The sequence below is a fragment of the Lissotriton helveticus genome, chromosome 1_1 (genome assembly GCF_964261635.1).
Source record: "Lissotriton helveticus chromosome 1_1, aLisHel1.1, whole genome shotgun sequence".
NCBI classification, from domain to species: Eukaryota; Metazoa; Chordata; class Amphibia; order Caudata; family Salamandridae; genus Lissotriton; species Lissotriton helveticus.
In genome coordinates this window covers 1514743896-1514760187 of record NC_136057.1, presented here as the reverse complement: position 1 = coordinate 1514760187, position 16292 = coordinate 1514743896, and positions in this window count along the sequence as shown.

The window sequence follows — 16292 nt, the reverse complement described above, 5'->3', positions numbered from 1 at the left end:
CCAGGGTTATAAGGTCCTGCTCCGGGAAGAAGCGTTGGATTCCCCAAAGAAGGCGCAGTTGGTAACGAGCAGATTTTGCAATAGAATTGATGTGGGGAGTTAGATTGAGTTTTTTGTCTAGAATGACTCCAAGGGATTTTGCGCTGTCGACAATGATGGGTTTATTGTTTAGTAGATTCATCTGATCCATCCATGATTGAACCGGGGGGGGAGAGAGTGAGGAGGAGAAGAGGAGGAATTCAGTTTTGGAGGGATTCAGAATCAGTTGATGAGTTGACATCCAGTTTTGGATGGAGTCCAGAGTAGAGCTTAGGAAGGAGAGATATTGAGTGGAGGCAACCTTGAGGTAGAGTTGAGTGTCGTCTGCATAGAGATGATAGTGAATCCCGGATTTGCTTAGGAGGTTTCCCAGTGGTTCTAAGTAGAGATTGAACAATGTGGGTGCATGTATAGAGCCTTGAGGAACACCCTGACCTACCGCCACAGGAGAAGAAAGACTGTTCGCTATTTTGATCATTTGGGATCTGTCAGAGAGGAAGGATGCAAACCATTTAAGCACAGTGCCCTCCATGCCCATTCTCTGTTGAAGGATATTGAGGAGGGTGTTGTGATTGACAGTGTCAAAGGCTGCAGAAAGGTCAAGGAGAATTAGAAGACAGGACCCCCCCCGAATCGAGTATCCTCAGCGCGCCATCAACCACTTGCAGTAGGGCTGTTTCAGTGCTGCAGTTTTGCATGAAGCCAGACTGACAATTGTCAAGAAGACCATTGTCCTTGATATGACGAGAGAGTTGTTTTGCTACACATCTTTCTGTGATCTTCGCAAGGAAGGGAAGGTTATCGATGGGGCGGAAGTTGTTGAGGTCCTTCGCATCAGCAGTGGGCTTTTTAAGCAGAGGGGTGACCTGCCCAGTTTTGAAGGTGACAGGAAGGGAGCCTTGCCAGAGGGAGAGGTTGATCAGAGTGGTCCAATAGGAAAGGGAATGGGTATAGAAGTCCAAGGCAATGGCACTGGGGATAGGGTCAAGAGAATGGTTGGAGGGCTTTGTTTCGCGTATGCACTTGAGAAGGGCATCTTCAGATATGGGGTCAAAGCTCTGCCAAATGGCTAAGGATTTGCGCTCCTCAGGAGGTGTAGGATGAGCGACCTGATCCACAAGTGATTTCACTTTTTCATCGAAGAAAATAGCGAAATCCGCTGCTCTTTTAGTAGAATCCTCCACCTCGGAGGATGGGGGAGAGCAGCTCGGAGTCTTGATGAGATCGAATAGTTTTTTGGGTCTATTTTTGGCGGAGTCAAGGAGGGTTTTGAAGTGCGCTGCTTTCTCAAGGAAGATATGCTTGTGGTACTTGGATCTTGCTGTGCGAAGCATGGCTAAATTGTCTGTGGAGGGCACTTGCCTCCATTGCTTCTCCAGGAATCTTAGCTACTTCCTTTCCTCATAAAGAGATTTGTTGAACCAAGGTGCTGAGGGAGTGGGCCTTATCTTTTTGCTTTTGAGTGGAGCGACGTTATTAATTTCAGCTGCAAGAACTGTGAGGCATTGGGAGGTGAGATCGTCAACAGCTATGTTTGGGTCTAGCCTTGGAAGTGATAGCAAAGCTGATTCACAGAGGGGACCGACATCAATATTTTTGGCATCACGGAACCAGGAGATGGCCCTCTTGGGTTGGCCAAGAGTTATAGAGTGTGAAAGTTGAAGAGAGAATGGGATGAGGTGGTGGTCAGACCAATCTACATGGATTGGGGTAGAGGTAGAAAGCATGCCTGCTTTAGAAATAACAAGGTCCAGGATTGCGCCCTTAGAGTTGGTTGGTTCAATGCAGTGTTGGATAAGATCGTTTGTAGAGAGGAAGGTGGCCAGAGAGTACGCAGAGGAGTCTTGCGGTACGCCCCAGTGGAGATTGAAGTCTCCCACGAAGGTCTGATTGTCACTTTGTGTGTATTGGTCGCTGATGAAGTCAGTGAGATCTTCTATAAACGAAGGGCCACTACGAGGCGAGCGGTAAATGATATGGAATCTGAGTGGTGGACGGTGTTTCAATTGAAGCTCAAGAGAAAGGCATTCAAAGGTGAGGGAGGAACTGAATGGAGAAGCCTTAAGTTGGAGGGCGTTTCTAAAGATGACTGCAACACCTCCCCCCGTGTTGTCAGTTCTGTCATTCCTAAATATGGAGTAACCTGTGGGTAATAGGAGATCAAACATAGAGTGAGAGGTATCTTTGAACCAGGTCTCTGTGAGGAAGAGCATGTCAAGTTTGTGAAGGGTGATGGTATCGGAGATTTCAAGTTTGTGTTTTACTGCAGATCTGCAGTTGTGAAGCATACAGCGCAGCTCTGTCAAGACTGTTTTGGTGACGGGGGCACTTGGGCTCTGAAGGGTGATCGGGATATTGTACTTATGTGGGGGTGCTCTGGAAGGTTTAGGTGGATGCTTTGTTCTGACAGAGGTGATGGTCGGAATAGTGTAGATAGTGGGGTTGCTAGGGTATGTCTGTTGAAGGAGGGTGGCGTTCAAGGGCCTGTGTGAGTTAGAGACGTTTGCAGACGAGAGGTTGGGCTTGGCTGTATTGGGGTGAAGGGGCGAAGTGTATCTCATGGGAAGTTGGGAGGGAGTAGAGGTGCATGGATGGGTGGAGATCTTAGAGCATAAAAGTGAAATGGCAGCTGTAAGCTGGGAGATGGAGGTGGTCAGAGAGCCTAGCGTATTTTCCAGTGAGAATGAAGCAGAGCACGGAAGGTTGGGTGGCTCGATTGAGACAAGGGGTGGTGGTAATGGTGGTGGAAGGCAGGGAGAGGTGGCGGGACAGGAGGTAAATTGGGGAGAGGTGGGGGGACAGGAGGTAAGTTGGGGTGTGGGGTTCACAGGTGGAGTAAGTGAATTGGGCGTTAAGGGAGAGTTGTCATTGTTGGTGTTGCAAGAGGGAGAAGAGTTAAGGACAAGTTTAGAGGGAGGAAGGTGCGAAACACGGCGGTAGGGAAGTAGGAGGGGGGAGGCCTGAGTGGCGTCATGGGTATGTAGGAGGTTTGGGAGGAAGCGAGGTGCAGTAGTTGTGGAGGTCCTGTCAGTTAAGAGAGGTGGCAGTGAGGGAACGGTCATCTGGCAGAGTGAGGGGGGTTGAGAGAGAGGGAAGTTGTGGAAGGGAAATGGTCCTGCTGGGCCCGAGGGAGGGAGATGGGAGGGGTTACTGGAAGGGGAAAGGGAGTAGTGCAGCAATACTGGAGGAGTAGGAGGGAGGAGAGAGATGCAGTGGGAATGTGGCGAAAACGGGATGAATGGCGAGGGGATGAAGGGGTGGAGAGGAGGGATGGAAGGAGGGATAAGGGGAGCATAGGGAAAGTTAATCGGGGGAGAGGGTTGGAGGAGAGGTGGACTAAGAAGGGGGGTGATAGGGAGAAGTATGGGGGAGGAGAAGAGATTTGAGTATCGCGATAGTGTAGATGGGACGAGGAGCGTATTAGCTAGTGGTAAGGCTGAAGTAATGTGGGAGGGGACATACTGTGAGGGGGGAGGAATAGGAGATGAGGTAAGTTGGGGCGGGGAGGGAAGAGGACCGACCTGTGCTTCTCGAGAGTGCAGCCAATTGGAGTGGGGTGGGGTCGGCGGGGGAGAAAGGGAGAAATGGGTGGAGCTGGAAGGAGAGACAGGGGTAACCCGGTTGCAGAGGAGGGAAGTAAGGAGGGGAAGAGGTGGTCAAAGAGAGAGAGGCAGGTGTCTTTGCCTTGGATACTTGTCTTCACGTAGGAAATTAACAGAAAGACGCGCACATGCTCGCTGATGTGCAATGTTGAAAGAATGATAGGCTATTGGTATAGGGATTTACATCATAACATTATGCACTGTTAATCTTAATGTTCATGAATCATAAATTGAACCCATCTCTTTTCGGCGTTCCTCAATTACGTTATTAGTGGCTGGCCCGTTTAGGCAAAATTGCGTGCGTATCCACACGTCCCATTGGATGCCCCCACACATTGTCTATGAAATAAGACTTCAGGATTACTCAGTCATAAATTGACTTGTCTATTTTGTTATAGTGCCAACTACGTTGCACATCTGATGAAGCAAGGATTTGCACGTAAGCAACTTGCTGGATAAATCCTCTCATATAAAAATCATAATACATTACTAATTGTTTGTAGTACTAATTGTATATGATATTCTTACACATGTTAGAAGTGGTGGAAGCTTGCCTATGTGTCTACTAACAAGTAACCTGAGTACAACTAAAATGGCCACTAAAATGCGGGAAATGGACTGCGCATGCGCCAGCTGCATGAAGTCATACGCTTGGAGGGAAAGCTTTGCTTCTGCGCAGTAACACCAAACATGGGTGCTTCAAAACTCACATGGTAAGCATCTGCTCTGCTCAAAATTAAACGTGTTTGTACTAAGTGCTAATGCATAAATAATTATTTTTATTAAATGGGATTAGAGTAGATAAGTGGTATACAGTAAAACCATTTTATTTGAATCTAATATCTTGTCTTTTTGACTTCCCTATTAGTTCGTAAATGGGCCTAAAAGAGAGATGAGGCTAATAACCACGTGATACTTGCGCACAGGCGCATTGGAAACAACTCCGGAGTTCTGATCTCAAGTCTTGGAACCCGATCAAGGCAACCCTTTCCCATGTCCTGAGAGACGACGGAACATCCTGAAGACTCAATGGACAAATATATAAATGTTATACAATGTTATAAAGTCATTATGAAAACAGGTGGGAAATAAAGCTTGGGAGAAACAAATTAATGGGCGGGAACATAAGACAATGCTCTTAAGAAAACGTATTTAACTTAGCATGGTGTGATGATCTTCTCTTTAGCTTGTCCAATCAGAATTAGCAGTTTACACAGGTTTGAAACATTTGAGGGTGGAACATGCCATCAAAAGGTATAATTGGGGTAGTTAGTTAGATGAGGAAGCCTGATTGTTGCCAGAACGCTGAGAGATAGAGATGCTGTCCGAATGCTGATCAAAATACCTGAAAGCAGACTTTGAATTTTTAACAGATAAAACTAGGAAGGAGTTTTGCTGAAGAACCAATGAGGCAATAGAACTAGGAAGGTGCTTTGCGGAAGAACCGAGGAGGTAATTAGCAGCAGAGAGGGGTTTGACGCTGGCGTTAAATCCAGAACAGGTTGCCTGCCCTGTCCTAATCCTGTCCTGAAGCTGTCACCTGAAACCTTTCCGAGGATCCAAACTCTTGGCCAGAGGGGTCTGATCTTGAACCATCCTAGGTAAATATAATCTGCGTATTTTGTCAATGTGCCTTTTCTCTCTATCATCTTTTTCCTGAGGTACTTGTCATTAAAATGTATAGTCTTAATTTAGGTAAACAAATCTTACCTCTTCAGAATGATCGAGTTAACACTGTAATTTGTATTTGATTCACTAAAATTTAGATAAACTTAAATCTAAACTGAGTCTGTGGTCCTTTAATGAATAAACAGGTAAATGTTTCTATGATAAATTATTAACACTAATCAACTAAAGTCGATCCATGTGTAAGTAAGTAATCTCTTTATTGCATGATTAAAACCTTTTCAAACAGATAAAACATATGTTTAAAAAACAAAACAACAGTATTAGTAATGCTAGAATGAGTTAAGTGTTGTTAAAAATTACAGTAATTCCATAAAATTTCAAGGGAAATAAAAACTGGTGGGCAATACAGCCAATAAGGAGCATTAGATGGCGTAAAAATGCAACATTTTTCGGAATGCTAATTCCTCAGGGCTCCTTTGTAATCCCAGTTCCTTTAAAATTAGTGTTAAGGATTTTGATCTTGATAGCATTTAAGTCTGTAGCGGGCAACAGAGAGTTTGCTGTTGACAGTAGCAGTCTGTAGTTCATCATGTCATTTGCTCACCCAGTTAGTTGCGCCCTGAGGTAATTCAGTTTCGACTCCATTTTGTATTCCGTCGCCATTTTGTGTTGCCCTCACTCAGGCAGCTTGGCAAACCAAGTGTTTTTGCCCTTTGTACTGCTACGTGTCAAATACCCCCCCCTTCCTTGTTGTGAAGCCAATTCCAGGAACTAGCCAAACTAACTAATCCTTGTCTAGACTGACTAATCATTGTCCCAACTAACTGTTGGCCTTCAGTATTTTTTCCCTCCCCTATCTTATCTGTTGGCCTTCGGTATTCTTTCCCTGCATTATCCTATTTCTCAAGTTGTCCTTTGAAGCACACAAACACGTTCTGCCATTACTGATTGACCTATAGGTGCTGTCATTGATTGACTTATGGGGTTGGGCAAGAACACGACTCAAGGGGGACGTTCTGGTCACATGGTGTCTTGTATTGAATGTTTTCCTATTGGCTAATATTTGGTGCATTGGGAGTATTTTTCTGTGGGTGTATATGGTTATAAAAGACTGTGAGCCACGGAGTGAAGGGGCAGTCTCCTGAGAACCTACTATTGGTGTACCTCTGGGACAACTGTGCATAGCTGCAGCTAATAAATTTGTTTTTCTACGCTAACAGAGTATTCCGTGTCTCTGTACAACAAGGCAGGTGAACTCGGAGATTTCAGGCGTGCCCTGCGCCGCCAGGCCCTTCTAGGCCCAGTTCTTCAACTGGCAGCCCAACGTGGGGCGGCTTCAGAGGTAGCGGTCGAGCCCGAGGGTCGTGAGGAGCCCCGCAAGGAAATTCTGGAGCAAGCGCACCACATGATTGACCCCTGCATGTCGAAAGTGGACCGAAGGTCTTTGCAGCGCGGCTTCTCCTTTCCAACGGCTGCTGGTGACTGCTGCCCTGACTGCCGCCCTGCCTTGGTCCCTTTGGTGATGAATGGTATTGCGAGACGTTAGACGGACCTCTGTTGGCGTAAGAGAACATTTGGTTAAGTAATAGTGGGTAGCTCCCACTTCTTTGTTTTTGATTTTTTTTAAACAGATTTTATTAACTGCTAGAGAAGCACATGTTATGCAATGCTCTGCCATCCAAAGACAATCGCCCTTATCAATGTTCCAATATCAATTTCAGTCATTTCCTATAATGAAACATAGTTACAAACAGTAAAAGCATAGCTACAAACCCCCCGCCCCCCCCTCCACCCACCCGCAAGGCCCACCCCCCGGCGCGCCGCTGCCTGCTCTACCTGTATCATATACATCAAGTGTACTATGTGCCATGGGCACCAATGCGCCATCAGTGTTATCATGGCTGTCGATCTATCAAAGGGGCTGGAGGGCATTGTCTTCAGGTGGCAGATCCAGTTCCAGTCCACGATAGTCCGCCCACCTTTTCCAAATTTTGTAGTGCTTCCGAGGGCAGCCCCTAGCAATAAATATGGGTTGTTCCAGCCCCAAACAGAAGTCCATCCCATTTTTCCAGGCCATAAGCGATGGAGCTCGGGGCGCCTTCCATGATCGTGCAATATCTCTTTTCGCCAGCGTTAGCCCCAGTAAGAGTAAAAAGCACTTATACCTATTGCCCCCTACCCCCACCATGACATGTAACAGGGCCAGCTTAGGATCCCTCTGAAGCACCCAGGCCAGAACCTCATCCAGACATTGGAACACTCCATCCCAGAATCCCCTTACTGCCCTACAGTCCCAGACTGTGTGCAGCAATGTTCCTACCTCCGTCCCACACCGAAGACAGTCGGGAGACGCTATCAAACCCGCCCTCCACAGGCGCTGTCTAGTGTAATATGTGCGGTGTAGGTACCTGAATTGGACGAGTCGCAGGCGCGTGGATATTGCCGCCCCTCTAGGACCCTCAAGTGCCTCCATCCAATTCCCCAACGTCCTGTTCCCACGCAGTTTTAAGTCGTTGCAGGTCCGAGGAGCAGTGCCGCACCAGAGTTTGGTAGATACGTGACAATTTCGTATCAGGCAGCTCCCCCATACAAATTTTAACTTCCAGCGGACTGAACTCAGGGAGTCGCTCCAACCCTGCAATGTACGGTGTTAGGGCATGACGGAATTGGAGATATTTAAAAAATTGAGTACGTGGCATCCCAAATTCGTCCCGGAGATTATCGAATGATTGAGCACACACTCTGACATAACGTCCCCCAGGGTAGAGATGCCGATCGCATCTCATCCCCGGAAGCCCATCAGGTTGTCCATCTGGGGTAACTGGCCGTTGCACCATAATGGGGTTTCTCGAGTAAGAACATTCCACCAGCCCATCTGATGCAGAGCCTGCCTCCACACCCGAAAGACCACATGCGTGATGGACGGAAGGGACTTCCTGAGCGGTGCTGAGTAGAGGAGTGTGTGGACGGACGCAGTGCCCATCAAAGCCCTCCCAACTTGTTTTTGATTTTTGATTCGGCTTTTGCAAAAGCCGAAGCCGAGGGGTGAGTACATTTTGTGCTGTGTTGATTGAATAACCCCTTGATGTTTGTAAGGAGCCAGTGAAATAACGATGCCTGGTTTCAGTAAGTTTAGAAAATGGTGTTGTTGTTGTTGTGATAGGGATTCCCGACTGGAGGACTCTTGTCCAATTCCTCCGGCTGGAACTCCCACCTATGAGCTTTATTCTAAACATGGTGTAGGCCCCATCACCTTTAATGAAGTGTGGGTCCGTTATACGAGAAAAGATGGTGTTTTGCAGTGGCCACAAAATGGTAGTTTTGAGCCTGATATATTAGATAATTTGGAAGCTACATTGTTTAAGAGAAAAGCCTGACTCCTTTCGCCTTTGGCGCAAGGAAGCCAAACAGAAAGAAATTAAACAAGCAAAAAGAGATAGGAAGGAAAAGCGCATGACTGTTATACAGGCTGCCCAGCAGTTCAAAGACAATGAGACTGATTATGCGATTGAGGTTTCAGATAGACAACATCGTATGGCAATAGATAAGTGTTATCCGGTGTTGCCAACTTCCCCTGCAGACAAAGATGTTGACCCCGAAAAGGATCCTTTAATTTCTCACATTTTGAGATTACCCCCCGCCCCCTATGCACCGGCTGCTAATGCACCCCTACTATTGCCACCTGCTCAGCCACTTGTTGTTCCCCAGCCGGTCCCTGCACCTCTGCCGCTGCCCCTTCCGGTAATGCCAATCCCGCCACCTCCTTTGCCTCAGACTCCCTTTATTCCTGTCACCCCCTCTTCTACCCCTCTTCTGCCCCGCCTAATACCTTGTCCCCTGTCCTGATGTCGAATTCCCCCTCAGTTCGTAAGCGGATGGTTGACACCGTTTCTGGCTTTTTGTCCCCTTTCTTTGGGTCGTTCAACATGACTCCCGTTCTTCCTCGTAGGCAGACCCGTAGTCAGCTCCCAGGTCCCGAAGAGCGAGATGCGTTAGATCTCCTTGCCCGCAAGTGGATCACGAATGGTCCCCAGTATAGTATACAAGACATCATGAACACTTTTCAGCAGTGGGATGCGCCAATGCAAAGGCATGTTTTTGATACCATGTGTGTCGTTCTTGGTCAAGAGTGGGAGGATATGGGATTAGGATTAGCCCCCCAGGGTCTGCTAGATGTGCAGGCTGACTTTGGCAAAGGGATAATTGTGGGCGCTGAGGTTGAGGATGCTATAAGGACGCTTGTCACCTTTAGAACAATGTTCACTTACTGGTCTTGGCCTGAACACGATTATTCTGTCCGAAGGAAACTAAAACACTATCCTATGAGAGAGGTTCCCCCGGTGTGGAGAGATGCGGTTGCAGCCCAGGGCGCTAATCCCCCTATACCCGCTCACTTCCAACGTGCATGGGTACATGTTCCTTGGAAAAGATCTGAGGTTCTGGCACTCAAACAATCCTTACCAGACCCCCGTAAAAATCCTGCTGGTTATTACAAAGAGCTGTCCCAGACTGTTGATGCATGCATTATGAATTTAGCCGATATAGACATGTTGATGGGAAATGTGGTCCCACAACCATTATGGGCTAGGATTCGGAAAGAAGACCATGCTCAAGAATTGGGGGGTGATTGGGCTGCTATCCTTGCCGCAGATGGACTCCAAGTGGGTGGTGCTAAACCTGATGCTTTAATTGCAGACCTTCCCGCTAGGATCATTGCTTTGATGAAAACTATGATGCCCCCTTTCATAAATTGCTGTGTCTTTAATTATCAAGAGAGAGCCAAAGTACCAAAGCAGATCTCGATGAATCAGATTCAGTCACTAGCCACTGGGTTTAGGGTCGTGTTAACTATTTTCATGAAGCGCACAAGTCTACAGGCTAATTGGATGTCTTCTCCCTTGAAGCTAATCAGCAGAGCTTGTCGACGAGTACGCACACAACTTTGGTTCCAGAGCTGTGTTAATTGGCTCCTTCTTGCTCTATCTAAAGCCCTACAGCTACATAGCAAGTGCAGAACGTCCTCCTTTGGGTTATCACAGAGCCTGCACTTAAGGACTCTAGGCGTTTCCACGGGGGAAGATGTTCTTTTGATGGAATTACCCCCATCCTCAGCCACAGAAAATCTTCCTTCGCCTTCCGTGAGAAGCTGGTGCTGAGGTATGACTGTGGTAAGGCGCTAGTGTAGCCTTGAATCACGAACCACCCGTTGGACATCCTCGTTAGTGCTGCTTTGTCTTCTTCCAAGGAGATTATTTTCACAGATTTGTTGACAAGGCGCTTAAAGCATTTGTGTCAACAACTCGAGGCCCAAAGGTCTTTTAACGCAAGGGAGTTTATAGCTGCTCGGAGGTAGACCATTGCGGGGCAGTCCTTGTTTGTTCCAAAGATGGGCATTTAGATAGTCTATTTCAGCATTCCTTACTTTGTGCCAGCATTTTGCGTATGCGCCCTTACGTGCAATTTGCTGCTTCTGTAAGCCGAACTCCAGCCTTAACTGTGCTGGAGAGGTATACGGAGGGAGCGTGAAAAGCATTCGCAGTGTTTTGCTTACCACGTTATCTAAGGTGACCTCATCTCTCCCTCTCATGCATTCACTGCCTTATGTTATCGACAGCAGCAATTTTGCACGAAGTATGTCCAGCAAGGGGATTTAGGGCCTCATTATGATGGAGGATTTTCCGCCTCCTCCGGGCCGGCGGAAGCCACCTCCGGCCCGGAGGAGGCGGAAAATCCTCTGCGGAGTCACCAAAGACCCACCGCCGCATTACGATGGGTGGTGGGTCTTGGTTTCTGTCCGCAGTTTTTCCGCCGCGGTCGGATTACAACCGCGGCGGAAAAGCTCTCATTTGGCTGGCAGTGTCTATCAGACACCGTCAGCCAAATTAGGAAGCATTTGTAAACATGCTTTTCCGCGGCGGTTTTTCCGCCGTGGAAAAGCATGTGTACTTTTGATTTTGGGGGCCCGTTGCGGGCCCCCAGGGTGTAGGCGGGTGGGGGGTGCACATGGGGGGTACCTATGGTACCCCCCAGTATTTACATGCACAAAGCGGCAGGCACCGCGCGGTGCCTGCCGCTTTGTGCATGTAAATGTTAAACATGCACTTTTAACATTGCGGCGGGTGCTGCTTGAAGCAGCACCCTCCGCAATGTTAAATATCCAGGATGTGACCGCCATGGTGGCGGTCACATCCTAATTTGCACGGAGGGACCGCCGCTGCCCCTGCGGACGGTCCCTCCACCTCTGGGGTGGCGGACGGATGCTGTGGTTCTGAAATTCTGGACACTACTGTTGTCCCGGTATCGAGGTCCAATACCCGTGTCCCGAAACATCGACGTACCATGACGAATTTGGTGTTGACGAACCGATAATGATTAGGACATCATTCCTATGCATTTGCGTCATGATCGAGGTATGCTAACACCCCTGAATCGTAGTGTCCGTCCCGACCCCTCAGACTCCATTTTGTAAACGGTATCCATCTTGTGTCTTGCCCTCATGATAAGTCAATTAAAGGTCGAGCTTGAACTAAAAGGACACGTCCACCTTCCCTGACTTCCCCCTGACCTGTCCCAACTGATTCCCTTGCCTCCAGCCGAACCTGTTTGGGCAGCTCCTCGCCCAGTGGCCTAATACGATAGCATCAATGCATAACATGCCTCAAACCATTCACTACATCCAGATCATGTTTTCTACACACATACACACCTGTCCACGCTCCCTGTTTATGGCCAGTTTTATGACTAGGAGGTGCCTTCCTTTATTGGGGTTTCATCGATATCTGATGGGCGTTCCGGGCCTGCCTGGGTAATCTATCACGAATTGGACGTCTAAAATACGGGCTTGCCTACATGACTTCGCTCTTTTGTATTATTGTAGAAATATGTGTATAGCCATATCATAAACTCAAGAATTCTTGCTTGCAGCTATTATTTTTGTATATAAGGAGAAGGCTGGTTCTGTAAAAACGAACAGTCTCCTGAGAACACATGACCCGTGTTTGTCGTGCTTCTAGGACACCTGTTACTTGGTAGCTACCAATAAAATTCGATCTCTGACTGCGACTAGAAGACTCAGTGTTTCTGTGGTCCAGAACAAGGGAGAACTCAGAGGTCTTCGGGTGTTATCCCCTGGCACCAACGGGTTCCTAAAAACCCGTTACCTCAGTTGGCGCCCAACTCGGGGCGGTATCAAGCGGCGACGGTCCAAGCCAGATGTTCGTGAGGAGCTTCGTGTGAAAATTCCAGAGGACGGCCAGCCACTTCAGCGACCCCTGTATGTCGACGTGGTTCCGAAGGTCTTTGCTGCGAGGTTCCCCTCGTCCCGACGGCTACGAAGGACTGCTGCCCTGACTATCGCCTTGTTTTGGACCCAGTGATCCTTGGTAGAGCGAAACGATAGACGAGTCTTCTAGCGACGTAACCGATCTTCAAATACTTCAGTTAAGTATAAGTGGAGCGTCTCCCAGTCCTTAGTTTGTCCTTAGTTTTTGGTATCCTTGAGATACGCTTTGATTTGGTACTTGCAAGCCCCAAAGCCGAAGGACTTGTGTATTCACGAGAAATATCGTAACAGATAATCCTTTGAAGTTTGAAGCTAGACTAGTGAGCAAAGATGCCTGGTTTTAGCAGACTTGGAAACTTGTTTTGTCTTGGTTATAGTAAGGACTCCCGATTAGAGGATTCTTGTCCGGTTCCTCCGATTGGAACTCCAACATATGAGCTCTATGTGAAGCACGGCGTAGGTCCCATCACATATAATGAAGTGTGGATAAAATACACCCGCAAGGATGGTGTTTTAAAATGGCCCCAATATGGTAGTTTCGACTCAGAAATATTAGATAACCTAGAGGTCAAATTATTCAAGAGAAAAGCCCGGCCGGCGATGTTTGACTCTTTCCGCCTATGGCGCAAAGAAGCCAAACAGAAAGAAATAAAATTAGCAAAAAAGAATAAAAGAGGAATATCGATGGTGCAAGCTGCCATAACATACAGGGATAACGAGGAAGAGCAGGAAAACGAACAAATGCTTAGGAGCAAGAAACTAGCAGTAGATAAATGCTACCCGATGTTACCAAATAAGGGACAAGGTCACGAGGAGAGATCCCAGAAAGATCCATTAATGTCCCATTTATTAAGCTCACCTCCACCGTATGCGTTAGACGCTACTACAGCGCCAAAGCATTTTACTATACCGCGCCCCGGCGCACGGAACACAGCTATTGCACAAACTCCAGCTACTGTTCAGCTGGTTCCTACTTCTCCGGCGCAGCCTTCTCAAAGGCCGCCATCTCTGCTACCTACTCCATCTACTTCTACGACTTTGCCTACAGCTCCAGCTATTGTCTATAATACTACGTCTGCTACTACTTCAACTTCCTCTGCTATTGCCTCTACTTCTTCTTTGCCTCAGCCTGTTTTTTCCGATGCACTTACCCCTCCGCAAGGTTCTCCCTCTATTAGACAAAGACTGACAGGTACCGTCACTAGTCTGTTTTCACCTTTCTTTGGGTCGCCTAAAACAACGCCTAAAACAGAACATAGACAGTCCCGTAGTCAACTGCCTGATTACGAGGAAAGAAGAGTGCTAAATGAACTAGCCCGTAAATGGATTACGGATACTGTTAGATATGATGTTCAGTCTGTTATGGACGTTTTCCGTCAATGGAATGCACCCACCCAGAGATACATATTCGAAGAAATGTGTGTATATCTGTGCGAAGATGTGAAGACAAATGATTCCAAATGCACAATGAATGAACTATGGCGTACACGCTTTAAGTTCTATGGAGGTATGATTATAGGTGCAGATGTTGAGAAAGCGATAGAGTTATTGCTCTCTTATAGGAGTAAGGGAAACGTCTCTAGATCATGTCACGAAGAAGATGCACCAGGTGGGAAAAGAGCGAGACAGTACCCCATGAGAGAGGTTCCTCCGGTTTGGAGGGAAGGTGATGCGAATGCGAATCCACCAATTCTGCCTCATTTCCAGCGTGTATGGGTACATGTCCCCTGGAAACGATCCGAAGTCTTAGCACTCAAGCAGACACTGCCTGATCTTCGTAAAAACCCGACTGGGTATTATAAGGAGTTATCGCAAACTGCAAGCTCATGTATAATGAATTTAGCGGATATAGACATGTTGTTTGGGAACGTTGTTCCACATCCTTTATGGAGCAAAATCCGTCATACGAACCATGACCAAGAACTAGGTGACTAATGGGCGAACATTACCGCTATGGATGCTAGACAAATAGGTGGTTTTAAACCTGAGCCGTTAATAGCTGAACTTCCCGGTAGGATTATCGCGTACATGAAAACAATAATGCCTGAAGTACGCGTAAACTGGGACAAGTTATCTGCGTGCAAGCAGAAGAAAGATGAGAATGTGTCTGACTTTTTCACAAGATTTGAGGAGACTTTCACCGATCATAGTGGTCAGGATATGGCTACCGAGGGTGGCCAAAGATGGTTTGTAGACAAATTCGTACATAATTTAATTCCTGAACTGTGTAATAAACTGAAAGATTCAGAGAGTGCTTGGGCTGTCTCTACGTCAGCACAAATTTTAGCTACAGCCCAGTACTATGAAAATAGGCGCAAAGACGAGCTAGATAAAGTAGACAAAAAGACAAAAGATTTAAAAACTAAAGTTCTTCTCCAGCAAGCATATCCGCCTCGTACGGCTAGTCAGCCCAATTATCAACAACAACAGCAGTATTCGAGAAACGCGCAAGGAAACGAGTTTTCCCATCAGCGTATTGCTTATGGCCCGAATCAATGTGCGTATTGCAAGGAAGAGGGTCACTTTAAAGGTAATTGTCCGGCTCTTGCGCGACGTTTGAGCGGTGCTTCAGGTGTAAGGGGAAGAGGTGTTCAACATGCCCCTAGAGGTAGGGGCCGTGGAAATTTCACCCAGAATACAACTTCTCTTCCGCCTCAGAATTCGATGAACAGCTTTGACCAACAGAATAATGCATCATCTAGGTCAGCTCAGTACTATGCTGACGACTATTACACCGAACACGAAAAGGAGGGTAACGATTGCTAGGACAGCCATGGACAAAGAGAGGGAGTTGATTCAGTTCCAGTAGATCAGAATGGACCTTATGTCGAGGTAATTACCTCAGGAGTGTCAGAGCCATTTCTGCTGGATACTGGTGCTACAAAAAGTTCTATCATGCACTCGAAACTTCCTGGCGCACCTTTGTCTGGCGAAATGAATGTTTCAGTAGGTTTCTCTGGCGCCCCTGTTAGAAACCCGATCTCTAGTCCTATATCGCTTTCTATTGGCCCGTGCGAATTAGAAGCACCCCTCATTCTTACAACAGGTTGCGGTGAAAATTTGTTAGGTTTGGATTTGCTAAAAAGGTTATATGCGACCTTGTACTGTTCCCCCTTGGGAGTACAACTTACTTTAGGTAAGAAAGTCATTTCTCCGATGTATTTGTCAAAGGACAATATTCCAACTGAATTGTCATCACTTCCTGATATACTTTGGGCTAATGGCTCTAATGATGTAGGTCGTTTGGAGATAGCACCGTATGTCATAACTTTGAAAGCCAACGTTGGGTTGCCACGCATTCCCCAATACAAAATATCTAGCGAATGCGAAAATGCATTGTTGACGATCGTTTATAATCTGATCGATAAAAATGTCATCGAAGAAACAACAGGTAATGTTTGTAACAGTCCAGTTCTGCCCGTCTTAAAGCGTACTGATCCTTTACAACCGGCTGTATACAGGTTCGTGATTGACCTCAGAGAAGTAAATAAGGTAGTTATCCCACAGTTTCCAGTTGTCCCCGACATTACTGCTTTATTGACAATGGTTCCAGCTTCAGCAGCTTGGTTCTCGGTGATTGACCTGAAGAACGCTTTCTTCAGCATCCCGATTGCCGAGGAAAGTAGAGACATTGTTGGCTTCAATTTAGGAGGACGAAGCTTCCGCTTCAAGTGTGCTCCTCAAGGCTACTGCGAAAGCCCATCAATATTCAGTCAGGCCCTGAAAACACAACTAGACAC